General features: G+C 27.2%; 2 non-coding genes across 2 annotated transcripts; one reads left to right on the top strand and one right to left on the bottom strand.

Moving 5' to 3' along the window:
• The first annotated feature begins 2,954 nt into the window (after positions 1–2,954).
• On the top strand, positions 2,955–3,027 carry Trnar-acg. Its single transcript has one exon. It is a non-coding gene; the product is annotated as a tRNA-Arg (tRNA).
• A 3,673-nt stretch (positions 3,028–6,700) lies between these two features.
• Trnan-guu lies at positions 6,701–6,774 on the bottom strand. Its single transcript has one exon. It is a non-coding gene; the product is annotated as a tRNA-Asn (tRNA).
• Between the last annotated feature and the right edge of the window lie 115 nt (positions 6,775–6,889).

Genomic DNA, 6,889 nt, shown 5'->3' with positions numbered 1-6,889 from the left:
AAGAGATAATGAGATAACTTATAAAAGAACTTCTTCTACTTCTTATTGCAATTGTTAAATCAATTTTATATATAAGCATTTACTTATTCAAAATCAATTCGTTGCTAAGCTATTCATGTATTCACAATATTTGTCTGAAAAAATAACGCCAACCGCTCTTTTATGGCGTGATAATGTGATAATACATATAGTATAGACTATATTACATATACTTTTGTTAATCATTATACTAAATTCGATTTTATATCTAATCATTCTCTGCAACAAAATTTATTTGTTGCTTGCTTATTCACTAATCATTCGTCATATATTTTTATATCCCTCAATTTTTCACCATCCCTCAATTTTGGCATTGTAAATAACACGGTTAAGGAATAATGAGATAAAATATATAAAATCTTTTTCTGTCTTTATTTTTTAGTTATTAAAATCACTTTTATATTTAAGCATTCATTTAATCAAAATCTATTCTTTGCTAGCCTAATTGTAAATCTGTTATTCAGAACATTTGTAAGCAAAAAGCTACTATTCGTTTGTTTAAAATAGTTAATAATAGATTATATCTATCATTGTAAGTATTAAATCTGATTTTATAAGCATGCATTTACTCAATCAAAATATATTCGTTCCTGACTTATTCACATATTGTTCATAATGTATAAAAAGCACCAATCGCGTTCTTGTGGGAGTAAAGACAACACAAGAGTAAGAAGAGATAATAAGTTACAAAAGAGATTTCCAACTTTAAAGCTCTATATCTAAAAAAGTAAGGTATATGGAGCATATAGTGTATGGAAAAAAGTTCTTTAGAATAGTTGCCTCTACTAAAATCCGTTAGCAAATAGACCTACCCGGGAAATCAGTATTGTTCCGAAGCAATTTATAATACCCACATTTTAAGTATAGCGTACAATTCTGTACGGGTTCATACGGGCTGTACGGTACAATAGTAAAACATTTTTTATTAGGTCTCTCAGCCGGTGAATGATCCCATCATTTATGTTATTACACATTTACTTTGTTGTTGCTATTTTTTATTTTTTGCTTTGTTGTTTTTGTTTATAAATTTTATGTGCAGTCATGCAGAAATTGTTTAGCGAAAAGCTAACAAACAACAATAACAATAACAACAACAAAACTATATATACGCAGTTTTCAAGCTTGAACTGATCATCAACACATTGTAGCGATTTTGTTGTTGTTGCTGTTGCTATTTGTAGCTATTGTTGTTGTTATGACCTTGGCTGATCTTTTAGGCTTGCATTGTTGCAGGGAAGCACAACTGCAGTTTTGTTGTTATTGCTTGTTGTTGTTTTAATAGCTTTCAGTGTTGTATTTGAAATTTTTTTTTTTATTTTCTATAATATTTAAGTTTTATTTTTGTATTTAATACAAAGGCAACCATTGTTGTTTCCGGCCCAATAAGGCGTACATTCGGTATGGGATTTTATATTAAAGTTACTGACAATTAAATGAAGAGTGGCGGGGGGGTAAAATTAATATATATTTTATGAATACATGGAAATACAAATTTATACAACTGAAAACAAAAAAAAATATTTTTCTTACGATCAGGTATACATATGTACATATGCCATAAAAATCGGGGCAGATAAGATTAAATATTATCTGTTGAAGACGTTCGATTAAAAATGATCGAACTTAATATTTATTATAAGTAAAATAACAATATACATATATTAATATACATATCAAATAAAAGAGAGATATCTGACTTTTAAACTCGATATCTATAAAACTAAGCTATATCGATATACGTACTATAAGTACATGAATATATAAATGGTTTTTTTTCAAATTTTTTTATATTATATTTAAACAAAGAGCAATAACTACTTACATTGACTAACAAGAGGTTTTCCCATTTAATATTACAAATAATGTTACTTATCTAAAGTGAGCATATAGATCTGATTTACTCATATTCTTGCTATTTGAAACACCTCAAAAGGTCCTTTAGTTTGAAGCGACTTAAGCATCTGTGTGTAACATCGTAATATAACACCGAAATAGTGCTGGCAGCCCTCTGCATTTATAGTCTAACTGTAGGTATTTCAAGGTCATGATGTAGGTTAGCATTTGCTTTGTTTTGGAACCTGTCTATCATATCTATTATATGATTTTTCGCACAACACCGAAATTCCGTTGCCATAGAGCTATTTAGGCTTAAAGAAGCATGTGTTTCTTTTGTTAAGATACTTTGAATAGTTTGGGACCCGGTTAATACTGAGAATGTATCATAATTTCTGTAGATAAGGTAACGTGTAATTCACGTTCTGTATTTGTATTTTTAAAGGTAGTATCTTGTAAATTTTATTTTTTAAAGTAAAATAAAAGCTTCAGTATGTAGACTTAAATTAAATGTTCATTTAGTTCTTTATAAATTATAGAATTTATGAAGTCTTTTATATTATAAAAATGTTAGAAATTATTAAATATTAAAATAAAACATTTGTTTTTAGTATTATTACTACTTGGACTAGTTTTAGATCGACGGATATTAATTCTGAATAGTCTGTTCTTTAATTTTTATATACATCATTTAAAATTTATTTTAACAGAGCTCAAGAAGCTCAAGTAATAATCCTGATATATTTAAAAACAGAAATATTTGAATTTTGAAATTAATGCCAAAATAATATAGAAATAAATGTTAAAAATAAATTAATATAATTTACATTTTTGTTAATTATTGTTAAAACTAAACAAAATATGAAATAATATTAAAATTAATTAATTTATTCATACATGTAGAGCTACTACCTCTTCGGAGGTAATTTTTAAAAGTTTACAAATTTATTTTTTTACTTTAATATTAAATATTTTTTTAAATATATTTAATATATTATCACAATGTTTTGACTATGTTCATTAAAGATTTTGTTTAATTTTCTATTAGAAAAAAACGTGACTTTAGCATCGTTTGGACACATGGTCCTGTGGCGCAATGGATAACGCGTCTGACTACGGATCAGAAGATTCCAGGTTCGACTCCTGGCAGGATCGAAAAATTTTTTTATTTTTTATTTTTTTGTTCTATGGTATTTAAAATACATTATTTTTTTATATATTGTTTGATAGGAATATCTTAAAATTAATTTTTTTTTTGTGAAATAAATACAAAAAAATTAAAAAAGTCGTATAAAGAACAAATGAGAAGCACAAACGTTTGTTTAAGAAAAAGAAATATAAAACAGAATTAAATATATATATATATATATATTGATATTGTACATATTATGTATATACCATATTATTCTTTTAAACATTTCAAATGTGTCTTTTGAGATTTTATAAAGAAATTGTTTCTAATATATATATTTTTAGAACAGATTCCTCGCAGTTTTATCTTCTTTTTCTATTTGATCCGATTTTAGCTAATATTATTTCATATTTTTGGCACTGTCACTAGGGCACTTGACTCTTGTTTGCTTTAGCGTATATATTTGACTTATTTGACTGACCACTAACTGCTTGAGAGTCAACCGCGAAAGGGTTGATATGCATATAATATTATTAGCGCAATGCGTATAGCGTTGCATTTTCAATATATAACTTGATTAATTGAGTAAATTAAATTAAGAATTAGTACTATAATTATTTTGAATTTTAGTAGTCTCTACCTAATATGTAAATTTAATGTTACTATAATTTTTTTATGTGTTTTGACCTACTTAACTTGAAAATTATATTAAAAAATTTTTTTATCAATAGCTTTTCAAGACATGCTATAATAATAATAGGTTTTTCAAGACATAATAATAAAAATAATATAATAAAAATATGTAATATATAATATGTGTTGTATAATATATAATTAAGTACGGACATAATGTTTTGTATTTTTTATTATATTTTTTTTTGTAGTCTGCCTAAGATTTTGTAGAATGCCTAAGTATTATATTCCTCCCGTTTAAACATATTAATTGATGAGGAATATAGTACTTTGATCTTGATGCTTATGCTAGCTTATAGTATCAAAAGCTACTCAAAAGCTTATAAATTATATTAAACTTTTAATAAATTTTATTATTAATTTAAATTGAAAGAAAATGATGTCTTATTTCATTTTCTTGTTTTAATAAAAACTTTTCCAACTTAACAATGGTAAACCGCAAAAAATGAGGAAGAATTGAATAACAAATGAATGCTATTATATATAATCAATAATTAAATAAAAAAATTTCACTTCAAAAGAAATTAAGTTTAGAAAATAAGTACAAAAATGATTGGAAAATAAGTACATCAATGGAAATTTGACTATATAAATTATACAATATTTATTTTTCTTCTTTTTCTGTTCTTAACGAATGTACGGATTTATTTTTTTCTTAGCAAATATTTGGTATAATACCACTCTTAAATGGATCCCTAAGATAACCATTATAACCCAATACTTTGTTTTCGGAAAAAACATTTAAATTATTATATCTTTAACCTTGTTATGAATTATCTGTTTGATATATTTATATTATATTCTTAATCGGCATAACAATTTGTTTTTGGGTTTATGTTTAACGAAGCATTTCTCTCTAGACGGTTCTGATAAATATGTTCTGCCTTCTAATGCCTTGAATATCAAGTATGATTAATACTACGAGATGAAGCTCTTACTGTTTGAGGTATATCTATATGTGGTAATCTTTGTCAACTCGCAGAGAACTGTAGATCTTAAGAAATATCTTTTTATGTCATTAACAAGCGGTGTTCCCACTGGATATTAATTTGCTTAACAATGTCAATGTCAATTACTACAACTGAGCAATCTCTGTTACATTCGTAACTAGAAATAATACACACATATCTTAATGAATGTCAACATCGAAAAAATCAATCCTAAAGACCAAGATGGACGCATTCGCTAATTCTAAAGATTAAAGGTTGGATTAATTGAGGAACTGAAGACTTGAGATTTCAATTAAGGGGTATGGAAGCTACCGTGAATTCTTATATCGCTTCAGGCTCGCAAGTAATCCGTACTGCTAGTTTTATTCAGATAAAAGTGACAGCCCGGACCATATAATTTGAGATTGTATAAAATTTGTAGATACTAGAAAAAATGTAGAAATACTACAATGGTGAAGGAGATGTTGACAAGCACTGAATAGTGAAGCATCTACAAGTGCATAATCTGTATAATCTCTAGCATAATAAACATTGTCAAAGCGGACGAAAAACTTAATATGCAATTGGAGTAAAGCACGCTAGGTGCTCTTTTAACCCAGCTTTTAAAGGAACACCTTAACTGGCCGTACTGCAAGATTTTGAGTTGAAAATGAGGCACGTATGACTCGATGAGCCATTAGTATCTTTAGTATAGTTTTACTCCAGGTCCAGGCACCAAAAAGTAAGGCTGATATTGTTCGAGATGGATTCAGATGTAGCAGCATTCGTCAATTCGTGCAAAACTATATATCTTTTGGAATTAGTTTTTCGAGCATACAGCAAGTACTGTTTCATCATTCTTTGTTGTCATCCACACATCTGCGCCTTACGGTAGCACAGGTAAAATAAGCAGCCTATGGGACATACATTTTGTCATTCTAGAGATATTTTTGTATTCCAATTGCTTACTGTGCTTTTAATGCCATCTATTGAAAACAGAAAGTTTTCATTTGATCTCCAGTTCGACATCGGTTTTGTTATTTACCGCGGTGTCAATATACCATATAATTTCTATATATAATAGAAATTGATGGTAGTTTCTAAAATATAGTTTCTTGCAAAAGATGTGGTTATCGAACGGTGGCCATTCTTACTAGTTATACTTACTAGTTACATATATCATTTTACTCCCATTTATAGTATATTATTCATCAGACGCATATATATATATACTTTTAAGTATTTATTTATTAATGAGTAAATATATTCTTTAATTATTTCATTTTGTCAAAATTTTCTACCACACACCCACGTTACTTCTCCATTTTAGTCGTGGGTGTCATTCTCAGTTCCAATCCGTTTTGGAAATATTTTAAATGTTTTTATTTTTAAATTATTTTGTTATTTAAAATTTTGGTTTGGTTTTTTGTTTTTTTTTAGCGAAAAAGTCATTTTTAGTAATTAATTAGTCTGAATTTTAATTGGTCTTAGCTGCGCTCTGGGTGTTTGCGTGTTCGCAATTAAGTTGAAAATGATGAATTGCCAAGTGACAAATGACGAGTGTTGCTACCAATTTACTGAGTTGAATGCACTTCACTTATTTCACTCAACAATTTTTAATTTAAATTGAAATTATTTTGAAAAATGTGTTCACATATATTAGATTTCATATTATTAAGAAAACAATATTTCATCATTTCTTAAGCATTTCTTAAAGTTGTATTTTAAAAGTAATTAGACACAACATAATATATGAGATATTATATTGCGTTTTAAATGAAAATAACATTTATTTATTTAATAATTATTTATTATTATTATGCATTTATTTTACCGAATATTTAAAGACATTCAGTGAGACCAATGAAAGTATCAAAACTACATAAAAAGCTTCGACTAGACATGTGTGAAGATACAATTTAATTTAATTTAATATTAAACTCTCATTTATGACAGAATTTAAAAAATAAATGACAGCAATTTTATAATTAATTTTAAGTAAAAAAAAATAGAATATTTGTTAAAATTATTTTAAAAAATATTTATTTGATAATTAAGTTACAAAAAAGCAATGCGCCCCCGGGTGGGCTCGAACCACCAACCTTTCGGTTAACAGCCGAACGCGCTAGCCAATTGCGCCACGGAGGCTTGTGCTTCTAGAATGTCAAAGAGCGTATGTGAGTTCGTATCCAAAAACGTTCTTACTTCAGAACAAAGAATATTTAATGCATGAAATTTTCTGGTGAAAATTTGTGTTATGCAT

This window comes from Teleopsis dalmanni, chromosome 2, assembly GCF_002237135.1.
Source record: "Teleopsis dalmanni isolate 2A chromosome 2, ASM223713v2, whole genome shotgun sequence".
In the NCBI taxonomy this organism is placed as follows: Eukaryota; Metazoa; Arthropoda; class Insecta; order Diptera; family Diopsidae; genus Teleopsis; species Teleopsis dalmanni.
This window is presented reverse-complemented; position numbering and strand designations above follow the sequence as displayed.